The sequence below is a fragment of the Ursus arctos genome, unplaced genomic scaffold, assembly GCF_023065955.2.
Source record: "Ursus arctos isolate Adak ecotype North America unplaced genomic scaffold, UrsArc2.0 scaffold_15, whole genome shotgun sequence".
In the NCBI taxonomy this organism is placed as follows: Eukaryota; Metazoa; Chordata; class Mammalia; order Carnivora; family Ursidae; genus Ursus; species Ursus arctos.
Window position 1 is genome coordinate 52,015,530 of NW_026622819.1, and position 23,350 is coordinate 52,038,879.

A 23,350-nucleotide genomic window follows, 5' to 3' on the forward strand; every position below is an offset into this window, starting at 1 on the left:
CAGTGTGAAAAAATTTTTTTTCAATAGGTGTATGACTGAAATATCAGGAGAAAGAAAGATTGATTAGAGCAGAACAAATATTTGAAGAGTAATGGATTAATATTTTCCAAAGTTAATGGAAAGAAGTTTAACAAATATCAAAGACAATAAACACTAATGGTTTATGCCTTATGCTAAGGCACAAAATAGTGAAAGTGCTTAAAGCTAAAATTAAAGAGCATACATTGAGAGCAACAAAAGCAAACAACAAAGAAGCAAAACTAGTATAAGAAAGCAAGCATACAAACAAAAAACCCCAAGAACATTGCATGAGGGATATCAATGAGTCAACTAACATCTAACTTCCATCACAAGCCATGGAGACCAGGAGAGAGTGGAACTTTAAGCACTCTGAATGTATCAGCCCACTGACTTCTGGCCTTCAAAGGTTCTGATGAGATATCTGCTCATAATCTTGTTAAGGATCCCTTTATATGTGACAAGTCACTTCTGTATTGGTGCTTTCAATATTCCTTTTGTCTTTTTGAAGTTTGATTATAATCTGTTTTGGTGTGGGTCTCTGAGTTCATTTTACTTAGAGTTTATTGAGCTTCTTGAATGTTCATGTTAATGCTTTCATCACATCTGGGGTGTTTTCAGTCATTATTTCTTTAAACATTCTCTCTGTTCCTTCTTTTGCTTCTGGGTCTATCACAGTGTGTATGTCAATGTGCCTAACGGTGTCCCACTTGTTGCTTAGGCTCTGTTAACGTTTCTTCAATATTTTTTGTTTCTGTTCCTTAGCCATGATGATTTCCATTGCCCTATCTTTCAGTTCATTGATTCTTTATTCTGCTTTGTCTAATCTGCCTTTTAATTTCTCTAGTGAAATTTTTCATTTCAGTTATGTATTTTTCATCTCCAGAATATCTTTTTGGTTCCTTCTTACATTTTCTGCTTCACTGATAGTTCCGTTTTGTTCATATATTATTTCTTAACTCTCTCTCTATCTTCCTTTAGTTCTTTGAGCATCTTTAAAGCAGTTGCTCTAAAAGATGGTAGGTCTACCATCAGGTCTTTTTCAGGAACAATTTCTGTTAATATTTTTTTTCCCTTTGGATGTGCTATTTTTTTGCTTTGTAAACTTTGTGAATTAAGAAAAACCCACATAATCTAATAAATTATGTGTTTAACTATGCAGATCGTATTCTAGCCCTTCCCCAGGGTTTGCCATTTGGGTTTTTTTGTTTTGTTTTGTTTTGTTTTGTTTTGTTTTTTGGTTTATTGCCTGTCTCCCTCCCTTCCTTCCTTCCTTCCTTCCTTCCTTCCTTCCTTCCTTCCTTCCTTCCTTCCTTCCTTCCTTCCTTCCTTCCTTCTCTGTGCCAAGGATAAGTCTAAGGTATAAATTTAAGGTCTTGAAGTCTTCTCTGAGCCTGCACCTTTCTGTGGGCATGTGTGGTGGCTTTCTAAATTTCCCAGTATATGAACTTGCTTTTAAATGTCCTGGTCTTTAATGTCTGGCTCCCAAAAGGGGTAACAAATATAAAGGGGGGAGGAAGAGCACTGACCCTTTCAATTTCCTGGAATTTACTTCATCCAGAGAGCGAGAGGGCTTGCAATCATGGGGGGAGGCGCTAAAACAATGGCTGCCTGCCTCTTGGTCTGTACCTCAGATCAGAAGCAGCAATCAGTGATCAGAGCAGAGACTCCTAGTATTTGAAGTACAAAGACTTTTAGTCCACCCTGCCCTGAAAGCTGTGTACAAACTGCTCTTGGAACTCACGCATAGGACTCTGTCATGAGACTGTGGGTTGGGGGATAGGTAGCTACTACTGTACTAAGAGCTGAAATTAACTATAGTTGACCATCTAACCCTTTCTCTATAGGTTGTGAGCCTTCAACAAAGCCCAGAGTTCCAAAATAGTTACATCAGACTGATTCTGCTAGTACAGTTATTGTCTAGGTGGGGAGACAGACAGACTCCTAGTATTTTCTACTCTGCCGTTTTCACCGAATCCTTAAATTGTCATGTTTTTTAATCTAGATATTGAATTGGCCTCATAAAAGCCCTGATTCCAAAATAAAATGAGTAAAAACATAGGCAAGGAAATTCAGGTAATTTAGGTATGTAAATAGACCTCATCCTCCCTCATCCTCCCTCATCCTCAGAAGAGAGGAGCATTTAAGACTACCTATATGGGATTGGATTTGAACACTTTTTTCCCCTTACTGTCCTTCAGTGATAACAGCTTGTCATTAAAGAGTTTTGAGCTGTGCCCTTAAGGTATTGTTAAGACATTTAATAAAAACTTAGTTGAGAAATTCGGCATGAAGATAGTAATGCTTTGGGAAACGTCAGAAGTTTTAAAACAGAGAATGAACAGATCAGGTCAAATATACTTCTACATGGTTGCCTTTTTTTTTTCTTTCAGCAATAAATAGGATCTTTCAAATTATACATACACAGAAACGGGCAAACTTTGAATGTGTGTAAATTTAAGTATTTGTCCAGCCATCCATAGTATTTTAGATTTTTTATTGCATTGTATAAACAATAATATGAATTTGAGACATTGTTTGAAATATGAGTTGAACATGGGCAGAGTAATCAACAATACCTAAAACAGAGTAAATATGTAATACATATTAAAGGGATAAATGAGTGATTGATCCATTTTTATAGCTTTTGGTGTTAAACAAATGTTTGTTTTGAACTTAAGGAACATCATTTCAACATCATTCATGTGATTTGGCAACTTTGGTAATCTGGAAGGCTGGTCAAAGAAGGCTGTGGGGGTCATGAGCAAAAGAATTAGAAAGAGAAAGATAAAATCAAATTGACAGAGGACAACTGCAAAGAAAAACACCCAATCATATATTTTTTTACATTGTTTTCCAAGATCCCTCTTTTTTATTAATAAATCATGAAGAACACCATTTATATATACCCATGACATATCTAAATTGTAGAAGACAGAGTCAAGGAAAAGCTAAAATATCTATACAGATTTATAAGTAATTTGGGGTACTATCAGAAAAGCCACACTGTTATTTTCACATATTCAAGGTCACTGTGTTAATTAATTACATTCAACCTGGTGTATCATTGCAATAAAGTGCTAAGATTGTACAATTCTACTCCTAAATCATCAATGAAGATTAATTTTCTGAGAATATTTAAAGGGGATTTAACCAACTTGGTTTTTTATTTTTATTTTTTTTAAATTCTGTTTCTTTATGACAGGTATGATTTAAGATTGCACTCTTTTCAATTTCTTTACATTGGAGTGAGTTCACCATCATGTGGGAAAAATCCACCTGACTGTGACTATAAATGTCAAGCAGCACAACTCAACCACTTCTCTCTGAGGAATAATGTTGCTCTCTTCTTTGTTTCAGGTCAAGGCTTTCTATAAATTTATGTGTAAATAGCTTTGTATTTTATGTCTCTCCCTTGTTTTCTGAATTTTCTCAAAAAAATTTTGGTCGGTAAACCATGAAGTCACAGTTGAGAGAATTTTTCACCATGGATAACATTAAATGCCCTTTCCACAGAGAAATATCATCAGGAAATCTGGGAATCTCACCATCATTTAGAGAACATAAAATTAGAATGGTACTAGTTATCTGGAAACCTGGTTATCTGACTATGGCCACACTGATTTTTCAGTTTCTCTGAACAGCAAAGTTCTCCCGTCTTAGGGCACCTGCACATACTGTTGTTACCTGTGCTTTTTGTCTTCAGAACTTCTCATGGCATTTCTTTCCCCTCAGCCTAAAGGGCTCAGATTAAATCTTACCACATTAAGGACATTTTTCTGACTACCTGATCTAAAGTAAATTCCCTGTTATTCTTTGTTAGACCCTTACTAGTTTTCTTTATAGCTCTTATAACACTCTATACCTGCTTTGTTCGTTAAATTATTTTTATTTTCTATTTTTGGTCTTTTATACAAGAATGCCAGTTACATCATGTTAGGGACCATACCTAACCAGTTTATTTTTATTCCCCAACAACTTGTCCAGTTCCATGCGTACAGTAAATCCTAAGTGAATATTAACAAATTAGTATAGAGTAGATTACACTGCAATAACAACCAGCTATATGGCATAAATCTCAATGACGTAAAGTCCAAAGTTTATGTCTTTCTCCTGTGAAGTCCTTTTTGAATCTGGGAAGGAGTCCATGCACGTGTCTTCGTTAAACACATGTACCATTGAACATCCATATCAACACATGCTTGCATGATTGCAGTGGCAGAGGAAGAGAAAGGGATAGAGAACTGGAAAGTTAATGTTTCTACTTGAAAGTTATATATGTAACTTCTGTTCACATGTTATTGGTCAGAGCATGTGATATGGCCATACTTCACTTCAGTAAGACACTATAGTGCTACCATCTGTCTAAAAGGAGATAAGAACCAGGTAGCAGGACAGTGGTAATGTCTGCCACATTGAACAAATTGGATAACACACTCTGCAGATCTCATTCTTCCATTTAGTCCTTGAAAAACTACTGTGTGCCTTGAGAGATACGTAGGGGAAATAGATTTCTTCTCCAAACTTCCATATTTTCTGTGGTCACTAGAGAACCGCTGAGTACTGCTGAAATAATGCTAACTTATATTACACAGTACATTACAGTTAAGTGCAACACAGAGTGGCGATGGATTAAGTAACATAATGAGTAATAACACAAGTAAGTGCTCTATGAAATCAACCAGATATATGCAACTCATAAAATTTGTAGTTTTCATGGAAAAAAATGGTCTATACCTTGCGCTTAATTTTGCTGTGAACTTAAAATGGCTATAAAAAATAAAATACTAAGTTTTTAAAAATTATTGAATGATAAAACTAGCAAATACTTAGAGGACCTAAAAATAAGAAGAAAAAAAAAACCCTCACATAGCAGGTAGGGAAAATTGCATAAACAAAAGTTGATGTAGAATTGGCTTAAACATGGCAGAGAGGACCATACAGATGTAAGATTGCATAGTAAGGGGCAGGTTACATGGTAGTGGAACTGAATGACTGCAAGAACAGTTGGAATTGTATTTTGTAATCATTGAGAAGTCACTGAAGGGAAGATGGAGTACCATTATGCAAATCAGACTTTAAAAGTTGAGTAATCACTCCCAACTCATTTAGCTATAAAGTGGAAGAGTTGGGGTTTGAATTAGTGGACCTAAATGCAAACATCTGTGTCCTTAATACTACTTTATATTGTGTCTCAGATTGAAGGCGAAGGAAACTAAAGTTGGAAGAATATTCTAGGAGTGTCATGATAAAGTAATTGAAGGCTAGCCATAGAATATAAAGAAAAAAAATCTCTCAAAGCAATGTACAACTTAGTATATTCAGTCATTTCTAAGAAAACAAGTTAACCAAACTCTCTTTAGTAAATAAAATTTTAAGAGAATTCCCCGAAATGAGTCTGTCTTTAGCTGTAGGTAATGAATAGCTTGAAACAACACTAAGTTATTTCTGGGCACACCCACAGGCATTAAGAACTATTTAAAATATTCTTGTCTTTGACACATTCTCCATAGACTCAATTAAAAACTACTATTAAAATTTCTACTAGTACCTGGGGCAGATGCTTTGCAGGTTTCCATGGAAGTAGCCCCCAAGAAACAATTTTGTTTCTAGAGACCAAGTATGTCTTATTACACAAGTAACTATGTCTTTCTTTTGACTTTACTTCTTTGAGTTCTGTTTTCAGAGAGAGAGACAGAGACAGTGGGTGTGTGTACACATATATACATGGAGAGAGAGGGGAGAGATTTTACTTAATGTGATCATTACAATGAAAGCAATGGGACAGATTTTATTAGAAGAATAAAATGAGCCTGGTAAAAATATGGTGGTTGTTGCTTTTTAGAATATCATGACTCTAAAATTGTACCCTGAATGCTCCTTCCTAAATGATGTGATGAGATTTGGGAGAGCTGAGTGTGCTGTTAACATTTCATTGTGTAACACAAGGTAAGCCACTTTGGGGGAGGGGGGCTTTAGATGACCCTTGGGGTAAGTTGGCAATTGTGAGAGGAAAGTACAGTTGAATTGGGTAGTCTTTAAGTACCCTCAATATGCTAAAATTTTATAATAATTATGAATCTAGACCCAAATAAAAGTAATTGTTAAAACATATGGAGATCTTAAAGTATGCCAGGCTCTGTTCTAAGCATTCTTTATTAACTGACTCATTTTATATATACTATATATATAGTGATAATCCCGTTATCTTAGCTCAGGCTGCCATAACAGAACACCATAGTCTGGGTGGCTTAAACAACGGAAATTTATAATTTATTTTTGCACAGTTCTGGGCTGGAAAACTGAAGTCAGGATGCTAGCTATCATGCTTAGGTTCTTGTGAGGGCTTTTTTCCTGGCTTACAGATGGCTGCCATCTCACTGTGTGCTCACATGCCCTTTCCTCCTAGAGAGAGACAGCTAGCTCTCTGGTGTCCCTTCTTATTAGGGCACTAATACCATCATGAGGGTCCCATTGTCATAACCTCATCTAAACCTAATTACCTCTCAAAAAAACTCCATCTCTAAATACCCATCACGTATGGGGTTAGGGCTTCAACATATGAATTTTGGAGGAACACAATTCAGTCCATAGCACCTATTAACTAGGTGCTATAATATTCACATTTAAAAATAAGAAATTAGATCATAAAAAACTTAAATGGCATGATCAAGGTTTTTCAGCTTTTAATGACACTACTGAGCACAGTCAGTGCTTTAAAAAAGATTCTATGCTACCTTTTTGAACCTATCTAGTTTCCAAATGGTGTTCCTGACAGGTACATATTAACTGCTTCTCACTTGCATACCTTTCCTTACATCAAGAGGGAAGAGTAAATAATGATGAAAATCACAAATTCATAAATCTGACCTGATATAAGAGCAATTTCCAACTGAATGGAATAATCAATGATTTGAAGCTTATGAAGTTTTCTCTAAACATGCATTTGCATGTTTAGAAGACTTATTGACATTTCTAAAAGAAGTAAATACCAAGGACTGTAAATAACATATTACACCTTCGACCAAAATTTTGTGGCTTGTTAAGGGTAAGCTGGACTGTAGAAAGAACCTTAGATTTTGTAACTGAAGGGTTTTTGCTTGAGAATGACTGAATTATCAGAAGTGGAATAAGAAGAGCCAGGTTGAAAGCTGAGGAGCATGATGAGAAACTCCTCTTACAATGATTAGGTATTATATAGTTTGCTGTTTTACAGAAGCTTTGTAGGAACTAAGGATGTCTCATGGTGAAAATATTTCCTTAGGGATTACCCTTCAGAATAGTTCTTTCATGGATAAAAGAATATTAAAAATTAAAATCTGAATGATTTATCAGGTTTTATTTAATCCGATGTATTTAAGAGATGCAAGATCTGATGAGAAGAGCAATCATTTGAGAGTGTTTACCTAAATTAATTATATCAATAGGAGAAAAAAGATGGTCAGTTTAAAAATAAAATTTCATATGCTAAGAAACACCAAGGATGTCTTTCTGTTTGGGCTTTAAAAAATATCTATGTATAGGAAAAACAATTTAACTTGTGACAAAAAGGGAGAACTTCTAATAAATTTGAGAGTGAACACATTTCTCCATCAATAAGAACCTACTAGAAGTGGCAGTTTCATGTTGCTTAACTGATTTTATTTATCTCTGGAAAGCTTTTGTCTTCAAGCTCTGCTCATGTCCTAATCGTGCAATAGAATAATAATAAATAAGCAACTTCAGTTTCATCTAATCAGAGCCAAAATGGTATACATATTTGTATACATATTTGTATACAAATACATATTTGTATACAAATACATATTTACTGTGGTCTGAGAAATTCTCTTCTGAACATACTCTTTTGCCTATGGTAGTTGACAAAAAAATAGGAGCTAAAATCTATACTTTAAAATTATTAAAAATAAACTTAGCTTGTAAGCATGACATCTAAGTATGGAAGTTTTTTCCTGAGTCTAGTGACTTTATAATTCTTTTTTTTTAAATAATAATTTTTTATTATGTTATGTTAGTCACCATACAGTACATCCTTAGTTTTTGATGTTGTGTTCCATGATTCATTATTTGCATATAACACCCAGTGCTCCATGCAATATGTACCCTCCTTAATACCCATCACTGGCCTATCCCAATCCCCCACCCCCCTCCCCTCTGAAGCCCTCAGTTTGTTTCCCAGAGTCCATAGTCTCTCGTGATTCACTCCCCCTTCTGTTTACCCCCCTTCATTCTTCCCTTCCTTCTCCTACCGATCTCCCTGCTATTTCTTATGTTCCATAAGTGAAACCATATGATAATTAAATATACTTTAAAATTATGAAAGACAATCACCTAACATGCCAAAATTTTCTTTCAGGCCAGTGACCACATGATGAACCTTTGGATTGCTATTTAGAATTCTATTAAGCTTTTTTGGTGTTGAAAATCATAGTTTACACAGCTTGGTTATTTTGTGATATTAATGGGTTAGATAAGTTTGGTTTCAGCCTTAATTCTTTGAAAGATTTATATAGAGGCACTTGGTTTGACTGTAAGTTGATTCTTTGTTTCTGGTTAAATATTTAAGTCAAACTTGATGAGAAATTGAGGACTTTTATGACTAGGGAGTTAATTTATTCAGATCCAGCTGGGTAAGAGCTTCTCTCAGCTAGATCTTATGTTCATGATAATTCCTTTTGGAAATTCAGTTGCTAAAATAGAAAGTCATTTTTAAAGGTACAGCTGATAACCTATATAGAGAACTCAGAATGGGCTGTTTCCTTTAAGCATTGATGATTAAAGGATTGAATTCAAGGCTTTTAGTGTATTATATATACTAAGGACAGAGGGCACTCTCTTAATCATGTATTTGAAGAAAAAAGTAAAGTCTTTATGAAAGATCTCAGGAGGAGGCTGACTGACATTTTATATTTGTGCATTGATTTTTCCTGCAGAAGAAATGGAATAAAATAACAGAAACTTTTGGTAATGAGATAATGGAATGAAAAATATTTTGTTGAATATACATTTTTCCAAATACTTAATTATAGGCTTATCTGAAGAATATTAATCATATCTATCAAGAATAAAACATATTAAATGTGAAATATTGGCTCTGGAGAGTTGTGGTAGAAAATATGTAAGTGTGTATACAATATATACAAGTTCATATATTCATATATATATTCATAAACTTAATTTGGAACTTCATGTAATTTTTGTTTAGTCTTCACTAAAGTAATAAGGAATATGAAACCTACACCTTATAGTTCCAAAATATTTCAAAGGAAGAGAGCATTTTTGGAAAGGACTTATTCAATTGAATCATTCTTTTTTTTTTTGCAAATAATATATACCTTTCCTAACTGAATATCACTGAAATGGATTAGCTTCTTCCACTGCACCTAATAATCAACTGCTAGAAAAATATAAAAAAATACTTAATCCCTGCAGCACATTTTCCTTTGTCCAAATGATTTAGTCAGAATACAGCTAGGAAAATTAAGCATTCAAAATATCAAAACACTAAAGTTCTCCCCTAAATACTGATTATTGGGACAATGGGCTAAATAAAATGTGCTGGACCCTAAGCTTGTAACTTTAATCCTTTTTTCATGATTTCCAGAAGGAAGAAGCTGTTTTCAGGGCCAACGAACAGTTTAGAGAATATGTGTTTGCAGATTCTGGGTCTGCTGATTTAGTGATGCCCTCTCAGGGATCTCAGTGAGTTGTGGAGCCCTGGGGAGCTGTCTCAACCTTGGATGTGCCATTAAACCAGATGGCCATGCACGAATAGTACTTGGAATAAGTACTTATTACTTAGTAATGCAAATGCAATCCTAGTCATAAGCTTCACTAAAAACATCCTTGGAATACATTTTAAATAACAAATGTATTTAGAAACACACCGTTCCCTTTTGAAAAGAGCTTCAGAGAAGGTTTCAAGAGAAGAGGATGGGTGTGCCTGATCTAGCCAGAAAAAAGGGGGGAAAAAAGCCTTAAACAGGTTTGTGTTTATTAATATGAGTACACACTCCTGTTTTTCCTCAAAATAGTTTGACCCTTAAAAAAAAAATACAAGAATTTAACTCATTGAAACTATCATGCGTAAGGAGTGCATTTGTTGTGATGAGAATCAGGTGTTGTATGGAAGTGTTGAATCCCTATATTGTGTACCTGAAACTAATATTATACTGTATGTTAGCCAACGGGAATTTAGTAAAAACTTAAACTATCATGCAAGTAGAATGTGGGCTTATAAAGAATCCAAATATATTTAATGGAAGTAGAACAATATTTTTCAAGACTAGATTATTTAAAAAAGGGATTGTGTATGCATCAAGAAAGGTATGGAAATATGCACAAAAACCTGCTCATGTTGGTTATTTGGAGGTAGAGGCAATGAAAAGGGAAAAATATAGGGAAGGAAAATAAAACATAAAGTAGGAAAACGCACAGGGTAAAATAATAAATGTGAAGGTAAAAATATAGATTATGTAATTCTTTTTATGAAATTATTGCAAATATGGTATTAGACGCAAATATTTACATTTAAAAAGTTAGAAAATTGATAAATAATTTGACGAGGTTGTTTTATTGTTGATGATTTTTTTGCCTTTAATTTTTGTATTTTTTAAATGTTGTTTTTGCAATAAAATCACACCTAAAAATGTTAACATGATCAAGAGAATGAGAAGACAAGCCACATACTGGGACAGAGTATTTGCAAGGGCTTTTAGGACAGTGAAACTACCATATATGATCCTATAATAATGGATACATGTCGTTATACATTTGTCCAAACCTGTAGAATGTACAACACCAAAAATGAACCATAATGTAGACAACGGACTTTGAGAGATTATGATGTGTCTGTGCAGGTTCATGAGTTGTAATAAATGTCCCACTCTGAGGGATGTTGATAATGAGAGGGGCTGTGCATGTGTGAGGACAGAGGATATGGGAAATCACTGTACCTTCCTCTCAGTTTTGCTGTAAACCTAAAAATTAAGTCTTAAAAATTAACATGACGACTTGCCTGGAATCACTTTGGTAAATGAATTATAACTAATTCCCTTTGTTATCTGGCAAGTTGTAGCAGCAGTCATCCCACAGAGAAACACACATGTAAAACTGCCTCCTAACTGTTCTCCTGCCTCCGCCCTTGTCACTCTGCAGTCTAGTTTCTTTGCAGCAGGCAGACTGAGCCTTTTAAAACATATGTCACAACATGTCACTCCTCTGTTCAAAACACTCTAATGACTTCTCACCTCAGAGTGAAATCCAGAGTCCTACATAACCTTCATACAATCTGCAGCCTGCCTCCACCCACAACCTCTTTTGATTTCATTTAGTACCAACTCATTCTACTGTACCCGCACTGGGCTCTTTGTTGTGCCTTCCACACAGTGTTCCTGCCTCAGATCTTTGCTTTTACTGTTCCCTGTGTCTAGATCACTCTTCCTTACCCCATCCCACCCCCAGGTAGCCCCATGGCTTCTTTGCTCATTTCATTCAGGCCTCTGCTCATGATTGCCGTAATGGACACCTTTCCTGAACATCCTTGCCCAATTATTTTTTTATTCCCTTACTTTATTTTTCTTATATTTCTTCATAGTACTTATCACTAAGCAAAATACTATATGAGTTTTTGATTATTATCTTTATTTTCCCACTAGAATCTAAGCTCATTCAGGGTAGGGGCTTTGGTACTTTCGTTGCCTGCTGTATTCCCAGGGACCAGCACAGTACCTGGACTTTAGCCACGTACAAGCAGTACATATAGTCTCTCCCCGCCCCACCCCCACTAGATCTTCCTCAGCATTAGGTGCATACTTTTGCAGATGAACCTCAGACTTCTCATTTAGTTTTTTGTCCTCCTGCTCATCCTTGAATTAGCCTTCTTCATTGGATTCAAGCACACTTAAGAAACAGATTTTCTCTTGCACTTCCTTTCCTTTCTCTCCTTCCCTCCTGTCCTTCCTTCCTTTTTTTTTTTTTTTTAAAACTATAAAACATATCAGTTTGTTCTTATCCACTTACTCTTTCCCATGTCACTGACCCTAAAATGAGACTACTTGCCATTTCTGGCAATACAGATAGAAACATTTTAAATTTTAGGTAATAACATCCCACTACTCTCATTGGTACACCAACTTATCAGGAATTACTGTTTCATGCCATTTACATATTTACAGACTTCTTCTGCCTCCCAGTAGCTAATTTTCTTTAGGGTTATTCTGAACAGATTGATACCAGAGGATCTTGCTGTCTTTTGGCCTCCTCCCATGTCCCTTTCCCCAATAAATAGTGAATAAATTTATAGATTTACTTATGTACAAACTATAATTTTACCAGGGATGGATAATAACATTTGCTATCTGTGCATTGATTTTCTTTTACCTCTATAGAGCAGGGGTAGGGACATGATCTGTTTAGTTAAGAAAGGAAAATAAAGGCATTTGTGAAAATGTTACTGTTTTTTAAAAATCTCTGGTAGGAAAGCCAAGGTGTAACTTTATAAGTAATCCTGAGTAGCACCCTTAATGATTTCTCTCTCTTGATACTGTACTTTTGTCTGACCTAGGGCTTAGAGGGGTAATTATATTGATGATAGATGAGGATTTTGCTTTGTTTACAGCAGTATGCATGTAGATAGTGCTTCCTTCAGGATTTTTTAAAGTTTACACCTGAATTGTCTATTGAGATATTTATTTAATATAAATAATTTTTACTTTTGACTAATTTTATTTTCATTAAAGTTAATAGATGTACATTGTTTGAAGCTAAATATTATGAGTTCCATTTCTGGTGGCTTTGATACCCAGACTAACATATACGAATGCTGGATAATCTCTAGCAATCATACCGAGGACCTGGTAAGAAAATAAGAAATATTCTGATGCATAAATGAAGCAAAAGCAGAAACTAAGAGAGCTATATAACTTTGGCACATTAGAGATGTTTAGTAAATTGAATGAAAAGCTCATTTTTGAATGAAACAAATATTCTGATGTTTGAAGGGCAAGAGAATATGAAATAGGTATAGATTACAACGTTCTCTGAAATACTAATGTTGACCTTATATATTCATTCTTCTCTCCTACATTTACTTCATCTTACCCAAGCTAAATTCATATTTTAAAAATCCTGCAGTCTTTTATTTATACTTTAGGCAGACCTATTCAGGTAGTGTGTCTGAAAAATAGTTTTTTCTTTCCCAGAGATAAATGAAATCTTCTAATCTTTTCTCCCTGGCATGTAACTCTTACTTGCATATATCATTCTCAAATCCTTATTCTCTCTTGAACCAACATAAAAGGCAGTCATTTTTTACTTGTTTCTGTGCTTCCCTGTACATTTATGACATAATAACTTCATCAAAAGCTAAAACCTCTCCCCTTGGGAGAGTGCCACATTTCACAATAAAAGTGGGTTTTCTAGAATAAAAAACAATTGCCTGATTAGCCAAAGAGTAGAGACAAGTTAAGTTCAATGGTACATTCTTACCAAATGCCAGATTATACGACTGGAACATTTGCGTCTAGTTACAGCCAGTTTCCTTTGCCTACTTTCTGTAACTACCGTTCTCTTCAGTGAATGCTGTGAGTTAAGGTATATATTTTCATAAGCTGATATGCTATTTATGCAATGCCCCTTTTAACTGACATTGAGCTATCTGGAAGTTAGAGGTTTGCAGTCAGTTTCTGAATTGCCAAAAGCAATAGTCCTAGAAAGAAGCTAAATATAGTGGTAGAGATGATAACTTATCAGAGTGGCTGAAAATGTAGTATTCAAATCATTTCTCAATTATGATATATTTAAATGCAATCCTATAACAACCAAAATGATGACAAATCATGGAGCTGTAATTTTCTGTTCACTAATTTAGAGCCATACATTTAAGCAAATTCCTTTACAGTAACAGTTCTACTTAAAATAATCTGCCACAAAAGGATGATCAGCCAAATAATAATGTGCACAGAGGTTACCCTACAGAGGCACAAAGTATTGGTTCATTACTTATACAAACAGTGAATTTGCAGAGATGGAAAAATGATTACTACTCAACAGAATTATTTTATTTCATTAGTTTAAGGTAGTATTAAACATAATTTCATAAGTAGTGATTTACCAGATGCTTTTAATGGAATAGTTGATTCGTTGCTTATTTTGAGCACTGATTTTTATGTCATTTTAAAGAGGAGTACATCTTTTGAAATAAGGCATATTGAAGAAATTTAAAAACATGTCTCATAATTATATAATTATTTTAATTAACTTTATTTTCATCTAGTCTTGCACATTTAAAAAAATAACAGGTTACCGTGAGAGTGATGTATAACCAAAATGCAACCCCAAAACTAAAAATATGAAATACAAATTGGTTGACAATTTGGGTTTTTATGTTTCCCAATTCCATTTGTTCTTTCTTTCCAAAAAAGTAACATTTGCTATAGAAAACAGTTCTGTTAAGTCAGTTTATTGACACTAGTATTTAAAATTTTAAGTACTCTGCCTCTTTACTTATACAAATTATTTAATTTTTTTTTAAGAATGTGGGACTTCCAGTACATTTATTTTAGAGTAGCCTAACCTTCCATGCAATGAGTATGTTTTCCACATTCTTGCAGTTTATATAATATTATGAAAAGAAGAATGTTTAATGTTAATTTTTACTATGAAAAGAAAATAGAAGTGGGATATTTAAAAATAGGTCACTGGTCTTTGTGGAATGGATAACTGATTAAGGATTGTAATTGAGCATTTTGTCTTTCCAATTTCTAGGACACATAAGAAGACACCTACTGTGCTTGCTAAAATGCTGAAATCTCTGCATCTTAGCTTACATTCCAAAATAAAAAGCTCTTAATCAAAATAGGAGTAGCAATCCATGAATAAAGCCAGGATGGAGATGGAAGTAGGGAAATCTGAAAAGGAGAAAAAGAATGAAAATGTGTGTGTAGATGTTAACATGTGGAGGAATATTAAATGGGAATGGGGTAGGGACTCTGACACACAATTATGAGATTGAACAGAGTTCAGAATAAGAAGTAGGCAAAGGTAGAGTCTCAGATCCTGGAGGTATAATGAAAATTGTTATTGTGTTCCAGGAGGAAGAGATGAAGTGTCATGGGTGGTGTGTTGGGGGTCTCCAACACCACTCTCAGACTCCATGTTCCCTAGGAGGACTCACAGAACTCAGAAGCTGTGATACTCAGTTATAGATTATTATAGTGAAAAGATACAGATTAAATTCAGGAAAGAGAAAGGACACAGAGAGCAGAGTCCAGGAGAAATCAGGCACATATTTTGGTTGTCCTCTCCCTGAGGAATGGCCCAGTTAGTGCTGAATTCCCACAAGAACAGAATGGTAGAATGTGCAGAGTGTTGCCAAGCAGGCAGGCCCACAAGCACTTTGGGGGCCTACGCTTTTATTGGGGGTTGGCCATTTAGACATGCATGGCCTATGTGGCTGACCTTAGCTATTCAGTTTTCAACCCTCAGAGGTTACATTGATACAGCATGGCCCAAAGCTTCAGGCATACAAAAACAGGTGTTCACCATAGGCACATTGTTGGCATATCTGGCATGGCCCAAGGCCTCAGGCATACCAAAACACTCTTAACAGGCAGGATATTCCAAGCATTCAGACGTTTTCTCCCAGGAGCTGGTCAAGGGCCAGGTTTTTTGTTTTGTTTTGTTTTTTGTTTTTTGATCTACAGGGTTTAAGTAATGGGGCCTGCTGAGTTAATCCTTTACTGCACAGATGGTGCTGTTTGGAGAGGATAACAAGTCATGATAGAGCCTGCCAGGCTTTACCAAATACACCAAACATCCTACGACTATTTTTCCTCTGGCGGGAACCAGTAAGTCCAAATGAAAGAAAGTATATCTACTGCTTCTGATCATTGGAAGGGAAACACTTGAAACTTGAAGTTTCATGTGGTCTTTTATTGTATTTTATATTTGAAAGAAGAAGGAATATGTGAAAAGCTCATGACCCTAATGGTATTATGAAAAATATTCGGTTTTCTGATGCCTTTAACTTCTACAATGGTGGTTCTGACATATAGTAATGAATGTCTCAGACTAGAATATTTATGAAAGCAGACCAATAGATAAGAAGGGCTTTAAACGGAAATAAGAAAGGAAGAACATGTAATACACAGAAGGGCTCTAAATCATTCTTCCTGTAAATATGCCTTACTAATTCTCTTACCAACTTCAAGTATTTGCTCACATTTCACCTTTTCAATTATGTCTACCTTGACCACCTAGATAGGCTGAATTCTACAAAAATAGCTGTTTTCATGATTCAAAGACAATTTTATGTGGTTCAATCTAAGATATGCTGCTACATACACCAAACTCTCTCAATTCATGCCCCTCAGCATTCTCATTTCCTATTTACCTTACACTCCTTTTAATTATATTTCCTTAGTGTTTAAGCTCCATCTAAAATACTATATAGGGAAGACTTGTCATATTTACTATTTACTATCCGTCTCACTTCTGCTACAAAGATACATGAACATAGAGATCTTTTTTCCCCCTCTCTTTAACTTACAGATGTATTCCAAGGGCTTAGAAACTCACCTGGCACAAATCACTAAATTACTATTTGTTAAACATAGGAATGAACAGATACTATAGCTTAGAAAGCAATAAAGGAGACATTCAGTCATCTGTTCAATAGTGGGAAATATTTGGAAGCAATTCTTAGATATTCTATGCCAGAATGAGCTAATTGCAACTGTAAAACTTCATAGTCAGATAAAGGTTTTGGATCCCGTATCTGCTACTTACTCATTGCATAAACTTTGGACTTTTTTTTCTCTCCTGTAAGCAGTAGTTTGCTTATCTTTACAATAATATGTAGCTTTAGTGCTGTTGTATAAAATACAACTGTCTCCATTCTTTCCTAGAGACTGGATGAGAAATAGCTTTTTACTAAAAAAAGGAGACCTTTTATAATTAAATACCAATAGGATGGATATGAGTATAGAGATAGAAATAAGAGGATATGTATTTGTTCAAAAAATGTCAAGCAATGAGGCTCAAGGGAATATAAACAGAATATAGGAGGAAGTGGAGAGTTGAACAATACAAAGGATAAAAAATGACTCAACTGAAATTCTAAATGTTCCCTGTAAGTGGTAGAAATGTAATGAAGATAAATCTGTGAAAATTTTAGTAGCAGGAAAGATAACATCATGTACTTAGAATAGCAAAAATTCACAAGATGTAAAATGGAAGTGTTCTGATTTAAGGGCAATTGTGGTAGAAAATAATTAATAATCATATGACTTCAAAAGATCTAAGACAATTTTAACTATCACCATGGCTTTCCACTGGCCCACCACGTCTGCTGTGATGAGTTTTCTTTTTGTTTAGTATTGTTTGGCTGCACCACATCTCCCTTTTAGAGAAGGTCTTTCAGGAGTATCTTGGTGGGGGTTAAGGCTCACCATTAGGATGCAGCCAGGGAGTTGAGAAAATATGTAGGCTTGGGTAATTGCCCCTAGGAGAATTTATGAAATTTAAAGAAGAGATCATGAATGTTCTTGTGCTTTCCCGTCTTCAAGGCCTGGGTGCCCGTCTGCCACTGATTCTGGAAATAGCTCTCCAAAAAATTCCTTCTTTTTTGTTTAACATAGTCCATTTCTGTCACTTGTCACCAACAACCTTGACTGCCAGATGTGATTAGTTCTAGATGTAGGGTCCTGGAGTGAGAGGTTACCAGGACAAGGAACTTAAAGTGATAAAACCGTGCAAACCAGTATGAATTAGAGCCTATCTGGTTGCTGCCATTTAAGACCAACATTGCTTCCCTGTTTAAGTTATTGATTCCTCTTGACCTGAGTTTCTGTCAATGTGATTGAGTAAATGCTCACAAAATCTCCCATTATTAAATATGTAGATGAAATATAACAACTAGATAAAATATCACAACCTTCACTAGAATGATGAGCTTGTGAGAATGTAAGGAAACTTCCCACTGACCCAAAATAAAGAGATAGCTCAAAAACTCTGGAGTAGATGGCTGTACTACAGTTGCAATTTGCCTGGAGGTGTTTTCCATTCTTGGTAACCAGGTTTGTCTTTTAATGGACACTTGGAGGTAGAAGAGAAAGCCTTAGTAGGGGAGTGATGGGGGAATTCATGAGGAGCTGGAACTGACAAAGCTGGGAATCTCTAGTGGCCAGAACCTAATGAGAGGGTGGAAAGGAAAAGAAGAAAAAAATCCACCAGAACTGCAAAGAGAAGATAACTTAGATGTTTTGTCTTGAGCTCTGGATGGAGAAAAATGCCTCCCCTAAAGATATGTAACCATAGATAAGCCCTCATGCTAGTGTGTAGTTAAAATTTATACTTCCACTGTAGCCCTGAAAATGAGTAATTAACATAAATAAGTCTCGGGTTGGTAGAACATGAGGATACTTGGCAGAAGCAAAAACAAATTCTCCTTTGAACGTCGCTCTCTTAACCCAGGCTGTGCAGAATTCCCATGGATTAAGTCTGGACAGTCCAAACTTAAAAAACATGTAAGGCAACAAGCCCATTGTAAGCAAGAGCTCAGGGGGATCAGACTTCTAGGAACTTCAGATAATAGAATCATACAATAAGGATGTAAAATGAACATTCTTACACGTTAATATTTAAAATATGAAGAAGAACCACCCCGCTGTTTTTAAAATGAGGGAAACAAAGACTTGAAAGGATGTAATAACTTCAATAAAAAAATGCAATGGGTAGGTAATAGCAGATTAGACAGAGTTGAAGACGTATTCGGCAAACAGTCTGAAGAAATAACAGGGCAACATAAGACAGACAATGCAGTGAAAAATATGAAAGTGAGGAACAAAGAATGACAAGTACTACCATGTTTTTAATGAGAATACAAAAATGATAGAGAAAGGAAGGGGCAGTATTTGATGAGATAATGACTGGTTATTTTCCCAGATTTGTTCAGTATCAAGCATCCTCTGATTGAAAATCACAGTAAGTCCCAAGTAGGTGAAAAATAAATAAATCATGGTAAACTTATTTGCTTCTCTGCCTGTTCTAAAGATTTTTCATAATCTGCCTTCACCATATACCTAGCTGGTTATATTTCCCACGACTAATCGTATGCACGCAGTGTTATGAAAGTCTGCTTCTTATTTAATATAATTGTTAGTCTTTGCTATAAATTTGCTTCTTCTTGGTATAAAATGCTTTTTTCTTCTCTTCTAGTTGTCAAAATCCTATTTATTTATCAAATGCTTTTTCACAGATCCTTCATGATTATTCTAGTCACACTGATCTCTTTTTTTTTTTTGGAATTTCTATTACACTTATATTATGCAGCTCATTCATTCATTCCTGATATTTATTGAGAGTCTGCTATGTACTAGCTGGTTACTAGGTACAACAATAAATTTGATAGAAACACTCCCTGTCTTTAGAAACATTAATATTCAGCCAAAATGATAGTAAAAATAATTAGAATACAGTGATAAAGTATAAACAAGGTGTGAAATGAACACATATTAGGATAGAGTAGGGAAAGTAATCAAATATATGAGTCAGTGTAGATTTCCTAGAGGGAGTAACATTTCTGCTTATACATAAAGATCAAGTAAAAATTATCCAGGCTTAGATATGGGGTAAAGTGAAAAATGGTAAAAGAAAGATTTAGGCAGTGGGACTAACATGTTTCACAGCTTAGAGGCTTAAGGCTATTTGAAATTTTAGGGACTGAAGGAGTTTGATATGGTTATAGTGTAAAGCATAAGGAAGAGAAGGGTGAGCAATAAATCTGGAGTGATGGGCTGGACAGGGTGCAGATCTAGGTGGGCCATATAAGTCATGTTAAATTTGAACTTTGTCCTAAAAGCATTGGAGAAGCATTGAGGGATGTGTTAAGTGGAGGCTATATTATTGTATTTCTATATTAGAAAGGTCACTTTCATTGCCATGGAGGAGACTGATTCAAAGGAGGGGAGACCAGTTAAGAGCCTGCAACAGTGCTATAGACAAAAGCTACTGGTGACTGAGACTACCATGGTCTCAGTAGGGATAACAAGAACTGGACAAACTTGCCAGATGTTTGAAATAGGTGATCACTTTTCTCTAATGGTTAGCTGTGCATTTGTTTTGTCTCTTCAGTTAAGCTATAAGCTATTTAAGAGGAGAGACCATGTCTGATTATTCTTTTCTGTCTACCAAAACTTCCAAGTCATCAATAGCTGGGCCTCATAAATATTTGCTGACTGAATGAGTTTGGGAACGGAATTATTCAATTGTTGAGACTTCATAAAGATAGCTGGCTGAAGATCCAGGATGAAATTCTCCATAGATCAATTTTCAGGGTAGTACTAAAAACAGTACTGAGATGCAGAGTTCTCAGACATTACCTCCTCATAGTGGCCAGAGTAGTGAGCTATAAACCTGGTGATGAAGAATGCACCAGTAGTTACAGCAGTAATCTTGGCTCTAGGGCAGGAAGTCAATGCCAGTGACAAACTGCCAATATGTGACAATTTAAAATCCAATAAGTGAAGTTAACAAAGTTGCTTTATAGCTCAGTGGACTTATGGGGAGGGCTGGAAGCCATTTTCATCCTGTATCAGCAGCCTGGCTGTCTTATGGGCAATATAAATAGCAGTCTGGCAAGGAATCAGGATTTCTCTTTTGAAAATAAATGATAAGGGTTTATTTAGGTTAGGTCTGTATGTTCAGTGGAGCAAAAATTAGAAATGTATAAAGCTGATCATCTCTTTGAAGGGAAACACAGCAGGGGCTGAATGAGATTGAGTTGTTTTTTTTTTTCCAGGATGGGAAATCTATCTCCTCATCCAAATAATTTCTCTCTACGATTTTGTGAAGTTGTAAACATAGTTTCTTCTGAACTGTGACAACTGTATTATATCTTGACTTATTTGGATAATTGCTCACCATGAAACTAAACACAATCTATACTTTATTGTGTGTAAAATTTTAAGTGAGGATTTAAAACTTTTCTTGTGGCAACTAATTGAGATTTCGAAAAACTAAATCTAGGTATGAAGACGTCTCAACATTAAAAAGTGCCTTATCTAGCACGATGTATTCAATATTAAGTGTTTTTTCTGGTATGATGTGCTCATAAAGTAAGCTGGAGCTAAAGAATTTTATGTATGGAGATGACAAGCTAAGCAGTGACATATTTCCCCAGAAACTTATCACAGGTGTGTTTCATAAAAATAGATAGTATTTATTGAGTACATACAAATCTAAGCTTTGTATTAAATATGTTATTCATGCTCACAGCAAAATTGTATAAGAGGCGCTATTATTACTCACATTTTATAGGTAAGGAATCCATACTCAGAAGGTTCAGAAACTTATTCAACAATCCTAGGATTTGAATCCAGTTCTCAGAATCCAGAACTGATACTTTGTACCACTATACTGCTTATAGTCATAATGAATGCCTCTGAAGAAAGGAACATCTCTTGTATTTTCTACCAAGTTGGGTGGCAAGTAGTATGGTCTTCACTTTCTACCAATATAAAAAAATGATTATTAGAAACCAATGCATAGTGTAGTGTGCTATCATTTCCAAAGGATTTTTATCCAGCTCTTAGGTTTAGAGTTCAAAATTTAACCAGAAGATGTGAGATACACCCTTTTGTTCTCCTGAAATTATTCCCCATGAATAATGGGTTTGGTTGGCTTGCTCATCCCCCAGGTGCTGCTACATGCTTCCACTAATGGGTTACAACTGCAAACTTCTTTGGCCGATTCCCCCTCTGCACACAATCAGAATTCTCTTTGATTCTCAAATTTTAGAATTCTTTACTTTCTACGACACTCACCTTTGCCATCAGCCCTTTTTCCTTCTGTATTTTTTACTTCATTTCCTAATATATTCAAACTCTTTGTTATGCAAAGTTGCTGGTCTTAGTTCTTTAATTCGCCTCTCGTTAAACATGTCCTAATTCTACATTACACCTATACATGTATGATACACACACACACACACACACGCATGCGCACACACACACACACACACACTGGCAGCACTAATAAAGGCTTCCTCCTCCCTAGAATGTAAGGGAGGAGGAGACTGCTTGCATGGGCCAAGACAGAACACTCTCAATTTTGTACTAAATATTGCTACATTTATAATACTACCGCTGAATCTTTTATGATTTCTAGAATATGTGATCAAATTTTGTGCAGATAATTATACTTTTTTCTCTTCCTTTATGCTATTTCGTATCTATTCTATTTAATATTGCTATATATACTGAGTGTTCTTGGCTTACATCTTTAATATTTCCATTTCTAAAAGAGAATGTGTGTCTGTTTATGTGATTGTGTGTTTATCATATTGATTCCTATTTTATTATAAGTTTTATCAGAATGAATGTTAAGTTTTACAATGTTAAGTTTAAGTTTGAAGTTTTGGTGGAGATAAGTATACACCTGTAGGAAGTCCTCCATCTCTTCCAGATTGCTTAATTTATTAGCATAAAGCTGTTGATAAAAGTTTCTAATAATCCTTCCAATTTCTTTGTTGTTGGTTGTGACCTCTCCCTTTTCATTCATAATTTTATTAATTTGGGTGCTTTCTCTATTCTTTTGGATAAGTCTTGCCAGTGGTTTGTCAATTTTATTTATTCTTTCAAAGAACCAGCTTTTAGTTCTGTTGATCTGCTCTACTGTGCTCCTGGTTTCTAATTCATTGATCTCTGATCTAATCTTGATCAATTGCTTTCTCGTGCGTGGATTAGGCCTGTTCCTCTGTTGCTGTTCCAGCTTCTTGAGGTGAGAATATAAAAACTGCATTTTAGATTTTTCTATTCTTTTGAGTGAGGCTTGGATGGCTATGTATTTTCCCCTTAGGACTGCCTTTGCAGTGTCCCATAGGTTTTGGACCATTGTGTTTTCATTCTCGTTGGTCTCCATAAATTGTTTAAATTGATTTTTGATTTCCTGGTTTATCAAATCATTCTTGAGCAGGATGGTTCTTAGTGTCCAAGTGTTTGAGTTTCTTCCAAATTTTTCCTTGTGGTTGAGTTCCAATTTCAAAGTGTTGTGGTCTGAGAATATGCAGGGAATAATTTCAGTCTTTTGGTATCGGTTGTTTTGTGACCCAGAACATGGTCTATTCTTGCAAATATTCCATGGGCATTAGAATAGAATGAGTATTCTTTGGTTCTGGGGTGTAGTGTTTTATATATACCTATGAGATCCAACTCGTCAAGTATGGCATTCAAAGCTCTTGTTTCTTTGTTGATTTTCTGCTCCGGTGCTCTGTCTATTGCTGATAGTGGAGTGTTGAGATCCCCTACTATTAGTGTATTTTTATCTATATGTC